Here is an 8,551-nt window from a genome sequence, read left to right as displayed (position 1 = left end):
ATAATCAAAAATACTGGAAAGGTAAATGCGAAACAAGAGAATTGAAATATGATTTCTAAAATGCAACACATAAATTTCACATAAAATGTGAGCTTTATAATTTTGAATAAATACAATTAATTTGTATTATCCAAAATTTAGTTGCTCGAATTTGTTATTAAGCTCCCCTTAATATGACATTACATTTAAAATATGTCTACAAGCGATTACAACTCAATCATGTCAAGTTCACCACGTAAACGAATAAAAGTATTTTCATCTAGTGGTTTTATAAAAATATCGGCAATTTGATTTGTCGTGTCAACATATTGAAGTTCAACTTCATTTCGTTCGATGTGGTCACGAATAAAATGATGACGAATGTCAATATGTTTGGTGCGCGAATGCTGAATTGGATTCTTTGTAAGACATATGGCGCTAGTATTGTCACAAAAAATAGGAATTTTTGAAAAAGATACATCATAGTCAAGCAATTGATGCTTCATCCAAAGCATTTGCGCACAACAACTACCGGCAGCCATATATTCGGCTTCGGTCGTTGACAACGCAACACAATTTTGCTTTTTGGAAAACCAAGAAACTAAACAGTTTCCTAAAAAGAAACAGGTTCCACTAGTGCTTTTCCTGTCTACCTTATATCCACCAAAGTCGGCATCACAGTAAGCTTTTAAATCAAATAAAGAATTTTTCGAATACCACAAGCCGAGATTTGGAGTATTTGAAAGATATTTGAAAATGCGTTTTAAGGCGAACAAATGTGATTCCTTTGGACATGATTGAAATTGTGCACACAAGCAAACACTAAACATAATGTCCGGTCTACTAGCAGTAGCATATAATAAGGATCCAATCATACTACGAAAGGAAGATTGATCTACAGATTTACCATTTTCATCCTTGTCGAGTCTGATTGCTGTGCTCATCGGTGTGGATGATGATTTTGTGTTCTCCATCCCAAAATTCTTCAGAATCTCCTTGATGTATTTGCTTTGGTTCACAAAGAACCCATCCTTGCACTGTTTGATTTGCAATCCGAGGAAATAGTTAAGTTTCCCCATCATGCTCATCTCAAAGTGTTCCTACATAAGCTTGGAGAAATCTTGACAGAGAGTTTCGTTAGTAGAACCAAAAATTATGTCATCAACATAAATTTGCACAATCAATAAATCATCTTTGACATTTTTGGTAAATAAAGTAATGTCAATCTTTCCTCTAGAAAAACCATTTGAGAGAAGGAAAGTTGATAGTTTTTCATACCAAGCTCGAGGAGCTTGTTTCAAACCATACAATGCTTTGTTAAGTCTAAACACATGATCAGGCAATAATGCATCAACAAAGCCATCAGGTTGTTCAATATAAACTTCTTCTTTTAGTTCACCATTAAGAAAAGCACTCTTAACATCCATTTGAAATAACTTGAAATTTCTAGAGCAAGCAAAAGCAAGTAGCATGCGAATAGATTTTAGTCGGGCAACAGGAGCATATGTCTCATCATAATCAATGTCTTCTTCTTGACTATATCATTTATCTACAAGCCTAGCTTTATTTCTAGTGATAGTACCATGCTCGTCAAGTTTATTTCTAAAGACCCATTTAGTACCAATAATAGATTTATCATGCGGCCTAGGAACAAGATTCCAAACATCATTACGCTTGAATTCATTTAATTCATCTTGCATAGCAATTATCCATGAATCATCTAATAAAGCATCATTAATACACTTAGGTTCAACATGCGAAACAAAAGCAAGATGATTGCAGATATTATTAAGAGAAGATCGAGTAGTTACTCCCTTCGAAGGACTTCCAATGATAAGATCCATAGGATGATCTTTGTGAAGAGTCCAATCCTTCGGAAGTGGTGTTTCCTCAACAGAAACATCTATATCATTTAAGCTTGATGAAGCCATCTCTTTTTCGAGAAGTTCTACATCATCGTTAGTATTACGAGAAACTATAGACATAGATTCATCAAATATAACATGCATAGATTCTTCAACAAGTAAAGTACAGTTATTAAATACTCTAAAAGCCTTACTTGTGGTAGAATATCCGAGAAAAATACCTTTGTCGGATTTGGCATCAAATTTTCCAAGGTTGTCCTTACCATTATTATGTATGTAGCATTTGGAACCGAAAGCTCGAAAGTATGAAATGTTAGACTTTCTCCCTCTCCATAATTCATATGGAGTTTTCTTGAGAATTGGCCTTATTGATACACGATTGATAATGTAACAGGCAGTGTTCATTGCTTCAGCCCAAAAATATTTTGGTAGAGAATGCTCACATATCATGGTCCTTGCAATCTCCATAAGTGTCCTATTTTTCCTCTCAACGATCCCGTTTTGTTGAGGAGTCCTAGGACAAGAAAAATTGTGACCGATGCCTTTCTCTTCACAAAAATTTGTAAAACTCTCATTTTGAAATTCAGTTCCGTGGTCACTACGGATCTGTTTTATTGAAAGATTTTTCTCATTCTCAACACGTTTGACAAAAGTTTTAAAATAATCAAAGGCATCATTTTTGTGGGCTAAAAACAATGTCCACGTGAAACGTGAGAAATCATCCACAATGACAAATGCATAAAGCTTCCCTCGAGGGACCACATAGATCTAGGTGAAGAAGTTCAAGGGGCATAGAAGTTGATACAAAATTTTTGCTTTTAAAAGATTCCCTTGTGTGTTTGCCAAGTTGACACGCATCACAAACCAAATCTAATTTTAAATTGAGTTTTGGCATACCAACAACTAAATCAAGTTTAAAAAGTTTTTCTATGGTACTAGGACCAACATGACCTAGTCGTCTATGCCAAAGAATGTTGTCATCAACATTCAAGGATATAAGGCTTTTGATATTTGATAAAGATAAATTATTTAAAGAAACCTTGTATACATTTTCACTTCTATACCCTTTGAAATTTATGGATTTGTCAGTCGTGAGTGATGTAGTGCAGTGTTGGGGAGTGAATTTGACTTCATAACCTCTATCGCACAATTGACTTATGCTTAGTAGATTATGTTTAAGCCCTTTCACTAGGAGTACATCATCAATCAAGCAATATTTAGATATACCTATTGAGCCGATTCCTTCAATTACTCCTTTGTTGTTGTCTCCAAAGGTAACAGTTCCTTTCTCCTTTGGTTTGACGGATTGGAGTAGATCTTTGTTCCCAGTCATAAGTCTAGAACATCCACTGTCTAGATATCATATGCTAGGAAGAACAGTTTTCCTATTTCCCTGCAAGAATTGATTTTGGTACCCTTTAGTTCTTTTGGGTCCACAGTGTTAGAAAAGAGAGATACAAAATAGACTTCTAAGAGTTCAGTCTCTTATTGCAACATCATCGCCACTTTCTAAGAGTGCTCCCAGTAGTAGGTAGGGCTATGGCCTCTTTAAAAACCTATTTCCTTGGACATAGCACCGTTCATCAGGAAGACCAGTCGTAAGTCAAGGCAGTTTAAACCGGTCTATGATGAACTCCCTTAGATCATGATCTCATAATGCTGACTGATGAGTTGTTAAGTACTCTTAGGCCTCCATTTCATATAGCTCTTTTGATCATATTGAAATCTTAAAGATCTACATTTATGTCTAACATGACCAATTTTACAACAATAAGAGCATGTAGGGGGTGATCTCATTTTAGCTTTAGCAATGAGACTAGTAAAGTCTATTGATTTTTTTTCATACCCTAAACCGCCTCTATCAAAGCTACATTTTTGCATGCTTAGTAAGTTATTTAATTTATTGCTACTAACATTGAATTTGTTAAATGATTTTTCTAAGTGAGCTATTTTATCATTTAATCTTAGTTTTTCATGCTCCTTAGATTCTAATTCATTTTTAAGGTTTTTAATTTTTTTTCTAAGAGATTTAGTCATATCATACATGAGTTGATATGCATGCAATAGTTCATCAAAGGAAGGTACCTCGTCATCATCGTCGGAGACGATGTCATCATCCTTAGCCATGAGGCATATGTTGGCTTTCTTATCGTCGTCATCGCTATCACTTCAAGTGGCTATGAGTGCTTTCTTCTTGCCTTTGTCATTTTTCTTCTTGAGAGGGCATTCATTTGCATAATGCCCTTGTTGTTGACAGTTTTAGCATGTCACTTCTTTGTCTGTCTTCTTGAATTTATTTCCTCGCATGAATCTTTTGAATTTCTTTGCGAAGAGCACCATGTCTTCATCATCTTCATCTTCAACTTGGCTAGATAAGGCAATCCCCTTTGCCTTGATCTTTTCATCTTCTTTCTTTATTTCCTTCCTTGTAGACAATTCCCACTCATGGGTTTTTAGAGTCCCATGGAGTTGATCAAGATCATAGGAAGCGGTGTCGCCTTTGTTGGATTCTATGATGGCCATCCTCTTTTCATCCCACTTCTTGGGTAAGGCGCGTAGAGCTCTCCTCCACACTTGCTTGGTTGGATATTGTTCTCCAAGTTGGGCTAGCTCATTGATGATTTGAGAAAGCCTTCGAAACATGGTATCAACATTCTCACTAGCCTCCATCTCAAATGTCTCGTATTTGAGTTGAAGTAGATCAATCTTTGTCTCCTTTACTTGATTGGTCCGTTCGTGGCATATCTCCAATTTGTCCCAAATCTCTTTTGCGGATGAGCACATTGAGATCCGGTTGTACTCGTTCATATCTAAGTAACAATGAAGAATATTAATAGCTTTAGCATTTTGAGATATCAATTTCATATCCTCCTTTGAAAAGTCGTCCATTCCCTTAGGAATTTTGACTCCCTCAACCTCTTTCGTAGGTATGTAGGGACCTTTCACGGTTACTTTCCAAAGGTCATAGTCTACGGATTTGATGTATAGGGACATTCGATTTTTCCAATACCCGTAGTTTATGACATTGAAAAGAGGAGGACGATTTGTTGATTGCCCTTGAGCATAGTCGCTCGCTAGATTTGCCATAGAGCCTTTTTGAAAATATTTTGTAAAAAGGTGGCTCTGATACCACTTGTTAGAACCTAATTGGGGGGGGGGGGATTTAGGTTCTATTGACAACTTTAGCAATTTAAAGCGATTATACAAATACGCAAGCGGAAGACTTAAAGCAATCAAAAATAAATGCGGTAAATAAATGCGTAAAAGAAATAAAGCGATAAATGAGATAGGATATGTTTATGGAAGTTCGACGATAAATCGTCTACGTCTCCCCTTCTTGGTTAAGATCGATTAACCAAGGATTCACTAGCACTTCAACTTCTTGGCCCTGATGGCTCCAAGGATAGCCGTAAAACTTGACACGATCACCGCGCCGATACAACTCGATACTCTTGGCCTTAAGGGCTCCAAGGATAGCCTCAACACAAACACTTGGCTTCACACTCAAGTGCTTACAATGATAGCACAACACACTTGGATTCACACTCAAGTGTTTACAACAATAGCACAACCAACTCACAAACTATTTTTACAAACACTCTCAAATATATCACACAAACACTTTGATAGTGAGAAATTGCTTGCAAAGGAGAGAAGATATGAGTTGGGATGTCTCCAAATGACCTTGGATTACCTCTATTTATAGTTGGAAAATATTTGAATCTAATTTGAGTGCATGGAGCATGTGTTGAGAAGGCAAGGAGTGACAAAAAGTGTTTGGCGCCGCTGCCTACTTTTTCCCAACACTGAGCGGAGTTTGTGGAAAAATAATATCTCATAATCTAACCGTTGGATTGATCTGAAATTTGAACCGAAGCTTTAAAACATCTGGATATTCATTTGGCACGGTGAAGATTTGATTTTAGGGAGTCAAACATTTCCAGTAATTTTCGGAATTCGCTTCATCAAGTTTTCAAACTTGTTCTGTGCAACAAATTTGAGAAATTTATATCTCTATATCCATCCGTTGGATTGATCTGAAATTTGGACATAGGTTGTAAAACATCCTAAATTTGAATCTGATTGGTGGAGATTTGATTTGGATGTATTAAGCATTCCCAGTTATGTTTTGAATTTGATTCTTCATCATTTGCTTCATGTTCTGCAGAAATAGGTACTGTGCAACCTTTGTAGAAAAATCATAGCTCCATATCTAGCTGTTGGATTGATATGAAATTTCGATATACGTTTGAAAACATCCTGATATTGATTTTGATCGGTGAAGATTTGATTTGGATTTATCAAGAACGTCCAGCAATTTTCAGAAGTTGATTCTTCATCATTCGCTTCAAGTTCTACAGAAATAGGTACTGCACAACTTTTGTGGAAAAATCATAACTCCATATCTAGTCGTTGGATTGCTCTCAAATTTGGGCAGTACATGTAAAAATTCCTCATCAAGATTATGACTGGTGGAGATCGGATTTCAATGCATAGAAAATACCCAGTAATTTTTGGAAGTTGCTGCTCCATACTTTGGCTTCTTCTTGTCCCTTTCTTCATATCCTCATAACAATGTTTCATGGCATCCACATAACATTGTGTTCATTATATGAGCAATATGAGACTTCATAAATACATTGATAGCTTCAAAATAACTTCCAATAATTTATTTGTCAATAAATCTAATCTGCAAAATCTCACTTTAAATGGTTAGTAACAATTAACCGAGTTTTGTAATCATCAAAACATAATATTATGAGACTTGTTAATGCATTAAAAACATTAATCTCATCACACGAGATTTGTATGCGTTTAAGGCGTAACAGAAACCTATTTAGTAACAGTGAGAGAATACTTGGGGTTGGGTTTGAAGATACAATTTTTGGAGCGAGTCGTCATAGAATGTGTGTTCATAGACAACGAAGAGGATGAAGCAGGCGGCGGTGATGGATCACGAGCAAGGGCCAAAACAGCACACGGGATAGAGTTGGGGGCGGAGGAGTGCACAGCAAGGACACGGGAGGCAAGGTGGGGAACGGGTCAGGTGGTGAAGCAGGGTCAGGAGGAACAGAATGCGGAGGATTTTTATAGGGAAAGACAGACTCAACAAAGAGGACATGACGAGAGATAAAGATTTTGGAGAAGGATATATCAAGGCAGATATAAGAACTTTGAGTGAGATAATACCCAAGGAAGACGCATGCAGAAGAGCGAGGATCAAGCTTATGGTTAGTGTATGGCCGTAACCACGGATAACAGAGAAAACAAAAGACGCGAAGTTTAGCAAAGTTGGGTGGGCGAAGGAAGAGCTTTTCAAAAGCAGATACCATCGAGAGATTGGTTTTGGGCAAGCGATTTATAAGATAAGTAGCAGTAGCTAGGGCATAAGGCCAGAAGGTCAATGGAAGGGATGCTTGGTGGAGGAGGGTAAGTTCAATTTCAACAATGTGACGATGACGACGCTCAACATAACCATTGTGTTGCGGGGTGTGAGGGGGGTGGTGAGATGGGAGATGTCTGATTGTGCTAAGATGGGTTTAAGAGCTAAGAATTCTCCCCCATTGTCGGTGTATAGGGAGATAATTTTCTTATGGAAAAAATTTTCGACAAGAGCTTTAAATGTGGGAAACACAGTTAAGACATCTGATTTGCGATGTAAGGGGTAAAACCATATGTATTTTGAGTAATGATCAACAAAAATAACATAGTATTTGTACCCATTCTCGGACACGACCGACGACTTCCAGACATCCGAGAAAATTAATTCAAGAGATGATGAGGAAGTAAGAGTAGAAGTATAAAATGGAAGTTTGTGACTTTTATTAATATGACAAGAATTACAATAAAAATTCAACGCGGAATGAGACGAAATAGAAAAAACATTGGAGGAAGCGAGATGTTGGACAATATCAGTTGAGGGATGACCAAGACGAGAATGCCACAAAGCAAGTGGCACGATGGTGGAGGTGAAGTCCGAGTGTGGAGAGGCAAAAAACTGATGAAGCGGTCAGATGTAAATGCCATCTTTACAAGGTCCCGTGAGAAGAATGGTCCTCGTGCGCAGATCCTTCACCTGAAAGCCAAAAGGTAAAAAGGTAACAGAAACATCATTAGTGCCACACAATTGAGAAACCGAGATTAGATTTTTGCACATAGAGGGAACACATAAAGTATTGGGCAGAGTAAAGGGTTGAGGGGAAGCCGATAAGATAAGAGTACCAGTGTGAGTGATAGACAAACCAGTGCCGTTTCCAAAAACAATGGAATCCGAACCATCATAGGGAGAGTGCAGAGACAAATTTGCGAGATTAATAGTGACATGATGAGAGGCACCCATGTCCAACAGCCATTCAGTAGGTGTTGGATTGGCCGAAGGGACAGCCGCCGTATGAGCTTGAGGGGCAGTATAGGCAGGTCTGGACGGAGGAGGCAACACTTGGGGAGTCCATGGAGTAAACTAACAGGTAGGACAACGTTTAGCAGAATGCCCCATGACACCACAAAGTTGACAGCGCCCTAGATAAGGGCATGGAGTAAAGCCTGGCGATGAGAGGCACGATGGGGCTTGGTAAGGCGGCCGAGGGTCCTTGCCACGCGACCCACCATGGAAGCGCGGAGGACCGGAGGAGAAGCCGGTGTTAGGAGTGCGGCTGGAGCGAGACGCAGTGAAGGCCATAGTGGGCATAGGCTACTGGACGGGACGA

The sequence above is a fragment of the Henckelia pumila genome, chromosome 1 (genome assembly GCF_033568475.1).
Source record: "Henckelia pumila isolate YLH828 chromosome 1, ASM3356847v2, whole genome shotgun sequence".
In the NCBI taxonomy this organism is placed as follows: domain Eukaryota; kingdom Viridiplantae; phylum Streptophyta; class Magnoliopsida; order Lamiales; family Gesneriaceae; genus Henckelia; species Henckelia pumila.
The sequence above is the reverse complement of the archived record's forward strand: the minus strand, read 5'-3'. Positions refer to the sequence as shown.